The sequence below is a fragment of the Ostrinia furnacalis genome, unplaced genomic scaffold (genome assembly GCF_004193835.3).
Source record: "Ostrinia furnacalis isolate ACB-3 unplaced genomic scaffold, ASM419383v2 OfSCF0398, whole genome shotgun sequence".
Classification (NCBI taxonomy): Eukaryota; Metazoa; Arthropoda; class Insecta; order Lepidoptera; family Crambidae; genus Ostrinia; species Ostrinia furnacalis.
Window position 1 is genome coordinate 589,109 of NW_021130637.1, and position 16,515 is coordinate 605,623.

Genomic DNA, 16,515 nt, shown 5'->3' on the forward strand with positions numbered 1-16,515 from the left:
TGAAAGGACCCATTAGACCGTCAAATCACTCCAATTCAACAGGAATCAAATCAATTCAACGGTCTAATGAAACCGGAGCCCCAAAAAAGCTCTATCTTTGTAGCGCAGGCTTTGAAACCTGACCGCGTCGCACTCTTGTTAGGGATTCGGACGAAGCAAAATATTCTTACTTCCATTAATTAAACAAGAAAACAGATCGTCTAGATAAAGCTCTATAAATCTAAATGATGAATAGGTGGGCTCACGGTTCGGATTGGAATTGTAAATTGCTTATTTGTGTGTATTTGCGGTGGTTGGGATCCTGACTGATAAAATGTGCTGTGACGTTTTTAGTCCCCACGACAGTGTAGTATCGGGCTCGGTGGTGATTAATTGTTCTGTCGCCAATTGTAAATGTAGGCGTCAATACGCAGCCTGTTAACGAATAACAAACAGCGATCGGTGCGGTTAGCTTCGTTTGTTTATCTGTCGCTTTTATCTTTATTTATTATCTAACAATGTTTTTGAAGTAAAGCACGGTTTGGGGATACTCGTGTGTTAGTAATAACAATATTTATTCATTTGTTAGGTCGTTCTGGCGGAGTAACTTTTGTAATCTGACTTTTCGTAACATAGAGAGTTCCAAGTAAGTAATTCAACAAAGCCTGAAACCAATCCATCTAGCGAGTACGTAACGGTCCTTTTAGCGAAGTAACTCTACTAATAAGCTTGTAGCAACACGGATGGATCTAGTTCAAAATGCGCCAAACTAAACCTTATGTACTTACCTACCCAGGAATTCTGTGCTATCCTATAGTGCTGATTAAAATAAAGCCTCCCCTTACTGGGAACTTGATTTTCCAATACGTCGTGTACCGGTGGTCGTAGCTACGAAATACGCTGTAAGAGCTGGGGCCCCTATTGCGGATAACCATAGAATCAATGTCGATCGCTTTCAAAGAGTTTGTGATTATGGCCATGAGTCACGACTTAGGTACTACATATCATGTATTTATATCAAGCAAGCCTTTTAATTAGTACCAGCAGACATTCCAAGAGCTGCAAGTTCTTTGTACAGCGAGATATAGAGCTCATATCTATCAGAACCAGTTGCTGTGGATTTTATTTTCAACCGCCATCCACAGGTATTCGCGAATATCTTTCAAACGTCATAATTTCATAGCTATTGCCATAGACGTTACCTTTCCACGATGGGTGCCACGCTCCAGATTGACGGAGCTCTGAATACCTATCAGAAACAGTTGCCATTGATTTAAATTTCCATGTGCAATAATTTATAAACTTGGCAATAGCAATAGCTTTCTATTGCCATAAACGGTTACCTTTCCACGATGGGTGCCGCGCTCCAGAGCTCCAGATTGACGGAGCTCTGTAGTCGCCGCACTAAGCCGCGCTGCGCCGGTGCGATAGTGCCCGCACTAATACTTCTGTAAGTCTGTAAGTAGTTGCGTTCAATACCTATGAGAAACAGTTGCCATTGATTTAAATTTCCATGTGCGATAATTTTCAGACTTGGCAATAGCAATAGCTTTCTATTGCCACAAACGTTACCTTCCCACGATGGGTGCCGCGCTCCAGAGCTCCAGATTGACGGAGCTCTGTAGTAGTCGCCGCACTAAGCCGCGCTGCGCCGGTGCGATAGTGCCCGCACTAATACTTCTGTAAGTAGCGGCTCCGGCTCATTATGCACAAATATTAAATCTAATTAAAAAGATACACATTTTCAGTCAGTGCGCTTCATAAGAGCTGTAACAAATTTGTGCCTAAGTGAGATAATAATAATATGTTGCGTTCAATATCTATCAAACAGTTGCTATTGATATAAAGAAATGCTCTATCCATATCCAAATTTGGCAATAGCAATAGCTTTCTATTGCCACAAACGTTACCTTTCCACGATGGGTGCCGCGCTCCAGAGCTCCAGATTGACGGAGCTCTGTAGTCGCCGCACTAAGCCGCGCTGCGCCGGTGCGATAGTGCCCGCACTAATACTTCTGTAAGTAGCGGCTCCGGCTCCGCGGTATCTGTAGACCGCACCATCTGCGATGAATGGAACCTAGTTAAGATCATTTGAATTTTATATCAGATGTGCTATTCGTTGATTCTGTAATAAGTTTCTCATCATTCTAACTTGAACACATGTTTTGAGACTCTGGGTTTGGACGGATTTACTGAATAAAATTACAGATCTTGTATAGTCTGATCTCATAAGCTTTTAGAGGCAATTACCTAGTAAACTTTATTGTTCCAGCTATCATACCAATTTTATAACTTACCAGAGTAAGTACCCTCTTTACTAAATACTTACGCCAGTATAAATGCTAATATTCACAACACTAATATTTTTCTTCCACAGGAATCGATCCCGTAACCTTGTGGTTCATACGAATACGCCGCCAACCAATTGGTCGTCAATCAATCAAGACAAAAACGCTGCACAGCTTAATGTGCGGCTGTTAAACGTAATAAACCAACTTAATGTACGTACCTAATATTGATTAATCCTTCAGTCCCAACTCATCTTGCTGCTTCAGCGTGTATCATTCGCATTCCACATCCACATGCTGGATTAGTCTTTGTGTACAAATACCCAGTGAAAAGGCTGAACACATTAGCCTCGTCTAAGTGCCTAGCAATTCCTTGTAGCCGATGCTAATATTTCAAATTTTACTTATTATTACTTCAGTCCAACTTATTTCGCTGCTTCAACGAGTAGGCACGAGCTTATTTCCACATGTTGTATTAGTCTTTGTCTATAAATACCCAGGGAAAAGGCTGAATACATAGCCTCGTCTAAGCGCCTACCAATTCCTTGTAGCCGACGTCATTACAGCCTGCAAGCAATTTCACGCTCGTTGTTGTGACGGATCGCGCGACGCGCGTGTTAGCTTCGTATGTTAATTCGACCAAGTTTTGAGCTCGGAATAATAAATCGGTAGAGACTGAACAATGATACTTTATCATGTATCAAGAACAAAACATTTAAAAATAAGAATGAGTACCTAATGATCATTTTATCATTCCATTATAATTGTGTCACATTTTTTTAAAACTAAGGCGAAGGATTTGCTATAGGTACTTCAGGCGGCGATGCTCAGTGTTGGAATGACGTGGGCTCGTTAGTCATTCATTCATTTTATTTTGATTTAATAGAATTACGTATATGGTACAAAAGTGACAAATAAAACCATATGGCATTATCTGCTAAATAATATTTAAATAAATTAATAATTTAGCCTTGCCAACCCTAGCGCACCGTGGAAACTCGATTGCATCACAAAGTTTCACCGAGAAGGGTTATGTATTTGATGGGCAGATTTACAGTAAAGGAAAATTTCAATATGGCAGAAATGAGACAGCACGTCTTTCTCTTTCATGGCAAGCAGATAGCGCCGAGAATACGGAGAGCATACCTAATAGTTTAATTTTTTCTGTACCTAAACATCATCAAGCCGACTTCTTTAGTGTCCAAAATCATTATGTTTCTAACAAAATCAGAATAAGATTTCATTCCCTAAATTGAGCTTAAACGTGATAATTGTCTAGCGATGCCCACATTAGTCCTCCACGCTACAGCCTGCGGAATTCAGCTGTAATTACGAGCGTTACGCTAATCGTCCGCTCTGTCACCAAGTTAATGGTAAATTATTTACTGTGCCCGACAGAAACTTTATGCCGGACCCGCACTGTAATTAAACAAGTAGAAGGGGAATAAATTGCTATTAATTATGCTACTCACTGTAAGGAATTAAGGAAAAACTCCCGATTCAAGGATAAAAGTTAACCGTAACTGTTGAAATTCGCGGGAACACTCGCAGGGTTGTGATGAAATATTGTTTCGGCTACGTTTTATTTGTCGACGTGACGAAATGGTTCTGCGAAATCTATTTGCAGCGTTTACACGTCGCTGTTTACCTTTAAAGTATAATCTTATAAATATCTAAAAATAGCCCCTTCACGTCTTCCTACTTATGGTACATTATTTTATTATTAGTACAAATGTGAGTAAAAATTTATATTTCAGTCGTGCGTTATTTCTGTTACTCTTATTATAGAACATCTATCTATAAGTTATATTTCAAGTTAAGTCCAATCCCTCAAACGAAATGAAAACCGCTGAAGCCATTTGGGGCAAAGTTTGGGCCCAGTTGTTCTGAGTAGAATCGTGCCATAACCTTCTAACTTCGGGCCTAAAAAGCAGCCCATAAGGAAAGACGGAGCCGCCTAAACACTTGAGACTCATCACAGCTTGGCATTTCTTTGTCCACTTAAGAAATGAACGCTTCAGCCAGTGGTAAAAAGCAACGCTACTTTAAAACAGCGGTGCCCAAACTTTTTCTTCAATTGAACAACTTTCCACGTTTTTCGGAGATTCAGCATTGATTTTAATTGAATGAAGGGTTGTCTGTAGTAAGTGACTCTATTTCATTCGCACACTGTATTGTGCGTGCATTATTTTATTCATGGAAAGTCACTCATGAAATTCCATTTGCATCGCATGAGCCAAAAATGTTTTAATAACAGTTCAGTATAGATCCTGCGATACCCAAAGTGGTCCATAATATTAACTAGGTATATTATGGACCACTTTGGGTATTGCTGGATTAAAAGACACTGAATAAACGTGTTGAGCTGGCTTTGTTTTACCTGGGTAACGCGGCTCTGAAATTTCTTTTCTTCAAGTAAACACGCAACGGTGGTCAGCATCTCACTCGGCTGCGAAATCTTAAGTGCACGTAAACACTTGGATGTTCTTAAGTAGCACCTCTCTTACCCTTACACCATTTCGTCTAAAACGTCATCCTGTCTCTTTTTATCATAGCTAGGTAAATCAGCCCAAGTTGTTCTTATTTTTCTTCCAAAATGAGGAAGTATTTTCAGGTACCTACGAAAGGTTTATTAACTCAACACGAATTACGAATATTCAATCAACGTCTAGATATGATAAATGCCACTTTCTTCTTTTGCATCTCTAAAATATACTTTTACGAATAATTGAATTTGAATTTACTGATCTCTTATTTTACTATAATATTTGGACTTAATTCTAGTGAAAGACGATATTATCATTTCACTATGACAGAATTTGTGAACGTGGTAGGTATTCTATATGCAAATCCGACGACATTAAACGGTGCAGTGGGAAGTGATAGTAATATGATGGCAATAGAGTCAACTGCAGTTTAATGCAGCCAGCGTAATATTCTACGTAAAATTTCTGTGTTAAACTTATACCGGTTTACTTTTGTCTATGCAGGTGTAGTTATTATAAATATTATACCTATGTGCAATACGAAAGAAGGGAAAATTAAGTGGCGAATGAAAGTAACCTAAGAAGGTATGTGGCGAAAGCCCTCAGCATAACTTTATTACTGCAAAATAGTGATAAAGATTGTTGTACTTTTATTAAGGATTTTTGACTTCTCTGAAATAATGGCGCAAACAAAAACAATGGCATTCAATCTCAAAACTTCGCAAAATACTTGGAACAGCGAACTCGAAGTCGAAGGTCAAAACTGATGTTCGTAATCTGATTACAGTTTGATTTTTATTGGCACCACTCAAAGGCTATAGCGTCTAGACTGCTTATTATTTTTCGGATCAAAGTGAATTCAATCAATTACCAAAATTAGATATTTGTATCGCAGTAGAGAGTAATAATTCACTCAAACGCTTCAGTAACTTTTATTTGACGCTCTTACAGTTTTTGTAAAAACTATTTGCGTAGCTAAAATCCCCTCTGTTTCTGGAAATTTTAAGATCTATTTTCGTTTAAGCTAGTCAATTGCAATAAAAATGCTCGAGGCGCCATCTTGACTTTATTAGTTTACTATTGAAAAATCTTTAATTTAATTACTGGCTAGTAATACTTGGAAATAGCTCGTAGAGCTAATGGCCGCTGGGATTAAATAAGTTATCGAATGATGACCAAGGACTGGAAGCCGTAGTGAAGGCTTCCCAGTCGATGGACTGATGATCATAATAATGAAGGTGGGGGCAGAGCGGTTGTTGTGGAAACCCTTGGAGGAGCCCTTTGTCCAGAGTGGGCCATTTAGTCAAATACGGTGTTATAAAAGGAGGTAAAAAAAGTGTAATCATCATTCTACTTTTTACTCTATTTGAAAACGAAAAACCAACAGGCTAATAGCTGTTAGTTCAAATAAAAACCTCATCTATCGAGGTGACAAATCGACACAAAATCGATAGTAATGAGGAGTCAGAGAAATTGGCGGTGAAAATGTAGTGCGGGAATTTTATACGTAATACGAACTTAATGGATATGCAACAAAATACCTAGCACGTACGTGACTTTGTAGCCAGGCGGAAAGTCCTGAAATATGTGATAGAATTACGTGAATTGTTTTCAAAATGATGTTTTTAAAACTACGTCTTAAAAAGCAAATTAAAGTGTTCACAAGATCTGTAACTTATGGCTTAACTTAAAGATAACTTAATTAATAGTTAGGTACTTCATTTAAAGCTTCAAGTATTTGCGTTACTTTAGTGTTTTAAGCTACTTAATCGTAATTCGGCTACGTGTCCAACTTTGATGAAGGAATAGTTAGTTCTACGTTAATTTTCGTCTTTATGTCGTTCTCCCGTATGCATGACAGCATAAACCCGTCGTAACTGAGTAGGTACTAAAGGTGGGTGATCGTGATAGTTCGCGGGGTACAACGACCGTGTGTCCCTTGAGATTTGCTTTGCTGAAAGCCCAGGGGGCGGGCGCTCTAGCGGCACTTTTTCACGACACGAAAAATGCATTTGTGATTCCGTCATAAACGGTTCGCCGTGCCCTTATAAACGTACTACGTGGCTGAGCTCCTTTGACTACTCTTGATTAATTGTGTACCTAGTTTGCACCTAGGTAAATGTACAATGTATGTAATGTACAAGCAAATAAATGCTACTTTCAGGGATTTCAAAGATTTTTCTGTTTAGTCCGAAGGTTAACTGGCAGAGAATATCTTATGGCGATAAGTTCGCCTTATGTTCAAAGTATGGTTAAAGATGGTTTAAGTAAGCTTGTGTGAATCAATTAGCAATGACAAGTAGAGACAAAAATTATACCACTTTTTGTCGAACATGGTAAAATAAATGGACATGTAAAAATTGGATCTAAATTTTAACCCAATTGTCAACTTAGCGGTGGCTAATAAAGGTGGGTATCCCACTGGCCTTTCTTAACCCTAATAAATTGGAAGCCAAGGTATTGGTATTAACAGGGCAGTGGATTAGTTTGCCGGACGAGTGACCTGAGAGGTATTACGTAAAGATACGAATAGTTACGTAAAGATACGAATAGTTACGTAAAAACGCTTTCTTTTGTTTTTTTTTGTGTTACCCGTTACATGCTTCTATTTAGCTTTATGTTCATGTCTTGATAATCTTCAATTGAAGATCAAATTGTAGCCGGTAGCTGAAGAAGTGAGTCTGACATTGATACTACTGCCCAATGATTTTCTTCTTATTGTCATCTTCTTGTCGTGTCGACAACAAACCTACACAGCGTCAGCCCAAAACTCCGCCATAAGAGTGGCGCTGTCAGTAGCCTTCATTAAATCTTCCTGCGTGCAGTTATTTGGGTCATCGCTGTTGTGTAGGAAATATCAAGTAGGTATGTATATGTGTTGGGATACGTCATATCAGCGTCACTAGACGGATCGGAAGAGAAGTAAAGAGAAATATCATCCCTTGCCCTGTTAAAGAAGGCAACCGGTAGTTTCGCAGCAACCAGTGGCGATATCCGCACGTAATACCGGTTCCGGTCGTATCTTAAGGCCGGGTTAATGCGACCGAACCGGAACGAACGACGACCATCCGTCTCCGTGTAGGGAACATTCGTTCACGCGGTGTGAATGTTTTCGAATTGCGTTGTTTGTCTTTTGCCCCCGCAAATACGCTGTTTGCCGAAGAAATAATATAAGAGTTAGCGCAATATCTCAACTCAATCAGGGTTGTTTGTTTCGTGAATTTTCTTGTTATATCACATTTGAAGAAGAGCAGTTGTTTATTAGAAACGTGATGGCGGTCACGATTGTAGAGTTAAACTAATTTGATGCTTAATTAAAAAGGTAGATAAGTAATGTGCCATAAAATAGCACTTTTGAAATTATTATTAATACTTACAGCATTCTTGTAAATTTTTCAGTGTAAATTTAAAATTGAGCTCGCAAAACTATATAAGATTTTATGACTATTTAATAGAGTTTAGAGAACATTAGATAAACGTAATAAACTCTAGAATAGAATAAAGTTTGGAGGTTAAATGATTAAAATTCATTAATTTGTTTAACAACCTACTGAAATTTCTGAATTAATTATCAGCATACCTGACAAGTGTCATGTTCACATAACAACTCCTTAGCCACAGTATACACCATAATGCGGGAGATTACCCACTAATATTACTAATTTGAAGCCTAACAAAGCTAATTATTACCGGCTTTACACAATGGGCTGATTAGATTGTATTCACAGATGGCGCAGTGGTCGCAATCAGCAAGGCTATAAATCAGTACTGAGATAATATTAAAGGTTGTAATTTGGTGACTACAATGTAGCGGATCCTTGCGCACGGTCGCGCTCATTCATTAAGAAGTTAAGGCTCTACACAAACTGGCTGCCGGCCAGGTACTGTCGCGTGTCACGTCCTATGGTACCGTGGAAACGAAGGTAGGTAGTCAGTGGCCGCTACAATTTCTTGTCAGTGGTCGCCAACGGTGAAAATAGTTATACTCTGGTGGCGTGTCGCGGACTGAGCCACGAGTGGACGCCACTCGCTCTACTTTGCTTCATACAAAACGTCTAAGTAGCTTAGATGGTAAGAGCAGTCGCCCGGCAAGCTTGACGCTTGCAACTCTTGCAAGTTACAGCAAGGTCGTGGGTAAGTTCGATTCCAACCCTGGGGAATTAAATTTTTCAGGTTATTAAAAAAACTCAGTTCGAGATGCGATTCTTAACCCTAAAAAAAATTTATAACTATGTAATGATCACCTTGTCGCCAACTACCTGGCTGTGGTCGGTTAGTTTGCGCGGAGCCTTACAAGAGCAAAGTTATTTGGCGAAGTTACAGTTCGTGCAGCTTTGCACGAGCTCGTTCCAGCTTTTCTGGTGCAACTTGCGCCGCTCTTAGGCAAATCAATTCTCGCAGCCGCGTTATGGATTAGTACCAGTTCGAGTTTGTTGTTTGACGGTGTAACGAGCCGTTTAGATGCGGGAATGTTGCACAGGCAAAGATAAAGGACCTCATTAGTTTCGAGTACATTACTCCTTTGTTGTGTATGAATTAATCAATTTGACGTGTTGTGGATGTGATGATGATGATGATATTTGAATTTTCTGTTTATCTAATAATTTCAAGTTATGTCCGGCTTTCTTCTGTTGTTTGAACTTTAGCAACCCTGATTTATAGCAAACACTAGCTTTCCGCAAGCGTGGAATTTTGTGGTCACAGAAAAACTTAATAGCGCGCGTCCCTGTTTCAAAAACCGGGATAAAAACTATCCTATGTCCTTTCTCGGGACTCAACCTATCTCTATGCCAAATTTCATCAAAATCGGATCAGTGGTTTAGGCGTGAAAGCAAAACAGACAGAGAGACAGACAGAGTTACTTTCGCATTTATAATATTAGTATAGATAGAAGTATAGATTTCAAGCTTCCAAAGCCGTGTCATAAAATCGATCGAAGTAACACGAAGCTCTTTAAGTAAGTAGGTAGATTGGAGGCACATGGCTCGGTTTGCTCGTGGACCACAAGACTCGTGAGTTCAAGTAACACCTGTTGGCAGTAAGTGAATTTGTAAGTAAAAGGTAAATGAAACAAAATCCTAATGTTCTTAAATTACGTTTAAGCTTGCAGTGTCCAGACAAAATTGCCCACCTGTTGGCTAGTAAATGGTATAAATGTTTGTATTAGTTGCAGTACTTAGTTTGACCATATTATAATCTTTAATCTTTATTTGAAACCAGAAACAATTTTACACAATCATTTTAGCGTTAACATTTGCAGTAGGTAGTCTAAGACTGTGTCGCAGATGTTAGCGAGCACCTCCAAGGGCATTTTAGACATAAAGAAAATAACAAATATTAAAACTCATAAAACTCATTTATTTTTGCAAATAGGCTTTTAAAAAGCACTTTTATATGTCCCAGTATTAACCCTACTACTGCTTCGAGATAATAAATGGGCCCGTGCTGAGGAAGCAGCGCAAGAAACTCAGTCACTATGGTCAGCCTCCTTTTCAAGGGTTCTTGTATATGGGTATTTCTCATCGCCACGGTTCTCATCGTCACCTTCGTGGCGAATTTTATTTCTAACTTATTTGAACTTTTTGCAAACAAAAATTGTAGCGCTTGATGTGAAGATTGTATTCTCAGTAAATCAGTCAAATAGTGAGTCTCGTTTGGAAGCTTTAACGTTTTGAATTTTTTGATGCCACGAAAGTGATTCTGTATTTCACAGCAATTATTTTTTCAAACTTTACTACTGTAAATGACTCTTAAGTGTTTATATAACACATATTTTGTCTTATTTTCATAGATAAATAGCAATAACATAATATAAATAGGTACCTACTTAAATACAAGATACAATTTTACCGATTAACTCATCTACTAAGTTACAAGATTCTACGCAATTGGTTTTAAGGGTGACACTGGTGGCATTCTGAAATGCTAAAGAAGCAAAAAACGGATTTAGAACCTCAATAAAAAAGAACTCTTACTGATTATCAGTCCCTCAACAAAAATATATTTTTTATTTTGGCCAGAGGACAAGTAAACCTCGCGATTAGCTTTTAGTCATATAAAGTGAGTAAAGTAATAAGTTGATGGGTTTGAAACAATTTATATTTTATTTTATTCTTTTTAGCGCATTAAAAGCTTGTTTTTCAAAAATAATTTTTATTCCAATCTTTTATAACTCAAACTTCAGATTAAATTTATCTTACAAACAGATACCTACACAGTCACATATACAGACATACATACAGACAGACAACAAAAATACGAGGCCCTTATTTATTTATTGATGTACTGATCTCTACCAACCACGTATAATTTATTAGTTATTAAAATATTGTAAAAACATACATAACATACAACACCAGTCACTATATTTTGAAATAAACCATTGCAAGAAATCACTTTCGTGGCCTAAAATCACCTTTGTGTATAAAACACCACGAAGGTGATGCCACGAAGGTGATGAAAATTTTAGTTTTTTATGAATTATCCTTAAATTTGAATTTAACGGTTCAAGTTGAATACTACACAAATAAGTCTAACATGTTGAGTTTTCAATGGCAAAGTTTCAATTAAATTGTTTAAAGTTTAGAGGTAGAAAATATTGTTCAAGCAAGCGACGGTATGTCTATGGATAATCACAAAAAGTTACGTATTTTTTTCGCGAAGCGACGATCGACCTATCTCACCTCCCCAATGGTCGAAGCGCGACTGACGTTAACCGAATAGAATGCTGTGATTGGTTGCTAGTGTTCGGTTTAACGGCAATTTTGTATTATTACTCAAAATTTTAGGTACCTAAAATCGTGTGACCAACGTATTTCGCTTTCTCAATTCAAAATAATTATAAGAAGATATTTTTTTGACTATTGTGTGGAAAGTATATTTAATTACGATGATTTTAGTATATGATACACACAAATTGAATGAAAATTGTGAATGCAGTAACCAAATGTTTCATTGCAACCGAAGGTGTGACACGATGAGAACGCGAAAAATGACCCCGTTTTGTATCGTTTCATGTGATTTTTTCGTATTATTTTTGCTTCTATTACGATAAAATTTATTTTGTATGTAGCTAAATAGATATTTTATCATCTGATTTCAAAGTTATTGTTCTAACTTATACCGTTTATGAACTATTACTGTGTGACCATCAAATTTGAGTGTAAATGAGAAGTACCCATATACATATTATGCATAAACCGCTTCGCTCATGATCATAGCCGCTAGCTCATCTGGTGTACCTAATGATAACGTGACGTGCGACGTGACACGGCGGCTGCTAAACGTACAACCTGTAATTGATAACGTTACGGACACGTTTCGAGATGATTACTGAGGATCAAGAGGCTGAGCGTGTACTCTTGAGGTTTTAACTTAATAATTTACTACAAGACAAAGATGTATTACTTGTAAACTAGAAAATAGGTTTGTAGCCCTTCAAGTCCCGCGAATTATGACAATGGATAAATCAACTGTTACGTGGTCATATGCGACCATGTGACTTGGGGATTGATAGGTTAAGTTACTTGTTTCTTCTACTTCTACTTGAGAAAACATTTGTATTACTACTTTTGGACTTCAAACTTTAACTTTATCTAACTTTATAGATAAAATATCGTGTTATTCAGACTTCAGGGACAAGTAGGTCAAGTTCAGTTTCAGATTTTATTACCAACAGATAGACACTGATTAGGGTAGAGCTAAATCAAAGCAAGTACATACCTAAATTAAAGCTTCATTGCTGCTTGTATTATTATTTTAAATTGTTTATTTAACTTACAAATGACCTACAAGAGTGTTGTTAAAATTTATACGCTAATTTTCATTTTCAAACAAAGTTATAGACTTGGTAATGTACGGCTGTGGTTTTTGTTTTACTTTGATTATAATTTAATTAGCGAGGGAACTTCTTAACATCATTATAACTAGTTTGAATTGACAGTAACTAGCAGAATTTTCGCATGGCCGACGCTAACCAAATTACGGGCACACGGGGGCTGTGCAAACGGTCAGATTACATCGTATGTTTGAGTCCGACGTAAACCCATTCAGAACAAAAGTAAACTTGGTGAAACATTCAAAACTTACACAGAAAGCCGCGCGTTTACCACCGGTCCGTAGGTGCGGCGCCACTGGCTTGCGACAGATGATGCGTGAAAAAAAAAAAGATTTTATTTATCATCTTGGCTTGACACCACTTAACAGGAAGACTGCACGCTCGGCGCGCGGTGGTTTTTAAAATGTAAAATAGATCTGACAGCTCTACGCGGAAAACTAGGCAGCATGGTTCATGGCGTAAAATATTTTCAAAGTATTGGAATGGAGATTTAAACTTCGGGTAAAAAAGTTTATTTGAATACATACTACATTCAAGAATAAGACGAATAAATAATATAGGAATAAGAGTAAATATTAAAACGTTTTGTTCGAGAAATCTTAAGGGAATAGTTATTTTATGTTAGCTGTATTCTTTCGTTACTCCGTTTATGTGCACATGAAGAACCTGAATAAGAACAGCTTGTGAATGTGTAAAAGTCGTATTTCTATGGCGCATGTCAATTCTCAACCTTCAAAAGCAGCCTTACGCATCACTTTATCGCGCTCTGAAAAGCAATTGTCCAGACCGCCACCACGCGACACGCTGTAGGTGTGTCGTGTCGCTATGTTGGCCATAATGTTGGTTGTTGGCGTGTAATGGCCACCCACGTGTCGGAAATTGCTTACGACAGCTCGCGCCCTGTTTAAAACTGCTAATTTTCAAAATTATCCTCCCCCATTTTAAGTTAATGGCGAACGTTGGCCTATAATGTGCCACATCAGGAAACAACGCGGATAGCAGTTAAATTAATTATAATTAACAACCTTTTAAGGGATTTTGTACAAACATTTTGTTTATTTTATGCTGTCGCTTTATTTACCCGATAAATATGCTGTTGTAGGATGAACGTAGTTAAGTTGTGATATTTAAGGAAGCATTAGAACTGTACTTGCTTACATTATAGCACACTTTACTATCTCTGACTATACCTTTGCTTTATGTACCTAAATACTTTTAGAGAACTAAGGAATATTCATAACCAGAAAATACATATTTCTGATACTTTAGGATTAGGAAAATATAATAATCAAATGTCCTCAACGAAAGGATCAACGTAACCTAATTTTGTGTGTAAGGGATTTCAGGGACTTTCAATTTGGTCCATTCAAGGTCCAGGATTGCCTAATATCATACAGTAAAATCATCTCATGTATCAAGATAATATATATTTTATGTAATAAACGTCTTAAATATTTTACAAACTTCCACTAATCATGTTATTTCTAAAAAATCTTTCAATGCGAGCGTTTTGCGGGAGCATAAATCTTAAAACTTCATTACTTTCTCTTCGCAACTTGGTTTTTCCCACAAGCCGGTGATGTTTACGATTTAAAAGGTTTTCGACGTAAAATATTACTGTTGGCAACACTTTTTACCACCGTCCCGGCTAATGGCAAGACTGAGACATTCGGTTTCGAGGCGCGGATTTGTGTCACTTGGGATCTAACTTTGGCGAACCACATATTATTGTCTGAGAGCACTACGCTAGACAAAAGACTGTAAAAGATACAATTACTGATATATCAGTGACGTGAAAGCTATTTTAATTGACTTAAGAGGTGTTTAATTTTGTATTTTTACGCGCGGTGTCTGAGACACTGTATGTAGTTGTATCATCATACATCATAATTATCATCATTTCAGCCACGACATCCACTGCGCACATAGGCCTCCCCCAATGATTTCCATATTGAATGGCTGGTAGAGGCCTACATCCAGGGCCTTGCTGCTACCATCGAAGTGTTTTTCTACAAAAACGTTACTGTGTTTGTCCATTTTACAATGTTTACTGATGTTGTACCTACCTACTGTTACTGAAAGTACTATACCATATGACGAAAAACATTTCGAACGAAGAACTTAAAAAGATAACTTATAAAGAAGAATTTAATCAAAATAATATTCTAGATATACGCGTAGTAACCTAAGCTATTTCCAATATACGTGCATAAACTCCACTTCGCACGAATTGGGAACTCGATATCCTTTGACTCATCCGTTCAGGAAACTGGTATACTAGTACTAACTATTTCTATATTCAATTCAGGCTGTCTAGTCTAAGCATACTGAGTCAGCTTATGATTTCTAGAGGGTGTAAAGGACAACTTAGCGTGTACTTATACAGTTAGTTTCGATTCATAGACATAATAAGTAAGCTCTTAAAAGTTTCTCAAGAAAAAAAAAACACGAAAACTATCTAATTGTGCTTCAATTTATTTTTCATCCTTTACTGCCTCTTCCTAGAACAGGTATAGAAATTATCTTCCATGTATCCGAAAAGTACTTTCTGTGATCTAATTACATTACTTTGAAACTTACTTAGTTTGTTCACTATTATTTCAATTAGCAATGAACTCGCTTTGATTCCGAAAATTAAGGGATCAGCTCAATCTTTTTATTAATTAAACTCGCGGAGAAACAGTGCCTACTTCGTTAATTAATTATACAAATTGTAAATCTCGGGATCCTTGTAGACGGTATTTATGCTAGAAAGGGCAAAAAGTTAGGGAATGCATGCAAATTGCGAGTCAAACCGAGTAGATAGGCGGCTGACGGTACTTACGGCCCCCAACTTAAGTTGGATTATGTTTCCAAATTGGAATTATACCAAGTTTAGTTGACGATATCCAATTATAGCTTACTTGGATCACTTTAAGTTGGGATGTCTCACTTGGTGAGAGGCGCTCGGAATTATATTTGCTTAAGGATCATTGAGAAGGAATTTGATTAGAAGGGACTCCTGCAGACATTATTCGAAATGAACGCCGGACTTATCAACTATAAGTGGCTTTTAACGAGATTTAAGTTCAAACTCGTGTTCGGCTAATCTACATAAGTATTAAACGGAATGTAGTAGTGAATGCTTTACCAGTTTTAATTGGAATGTAGTTACGAAGTATTTGGTAACGATCCAAATATAAACTGTTTTAATTATAAGTGAGTTATGAGAACTGATTCTTAGATTCGATAGAGATGATGAAAACGTCATATTCACACTTTTCATACTGACGCTCTAAATCGATTTGCACGTGAAAACATGTGAAAATGAAAAAAATAGTCTTAAGTTACATTACTCCTGTACTATATAAAACATTTCGTAGATTTTCACTAATTGATGCCACATCAGATGACATTGACGGGATTGTAAAGTATCACGTACTGTAAGACGAGGTCAAATGATGTTAATCCGGATATTCGAAATACCCGGTTTAAAAAGTAAAATCTGACAGACAGCTCGCAGGACCGGGTAGATTGGGTATTATTCACCCGACCTTCCAAATTTCCGAGATTTAAAAAAAGCGACGCGAAAAATGGCAGATGAATTCAAAACCACGGAATTGTGAACGCTTCTTCAAAACATTTATGAATATTTGCCGACTTTGTACTTAAAACTCTGCGGTGTTTTGCTTTGCTCAAGTAGGTTATATAAATTAGAAATGATATCGCTTTTAAATATTTATATTTTGTGCGAAATAGCTACTTACTGGAATAGGTTTCAAAATAAGTAAAACTAATCGAAGTTAGTCCTTGTTGCTTTAATATTTCAGTGATTTCTAATTACCTACCAAATCTACATTAGGTAAATGACACTCTAATTTACGAGTAGCATCCCTGACTCTTGGGAGCTATGTGTTAATTTGAAAACGCAAAACGAGTTAGGTGT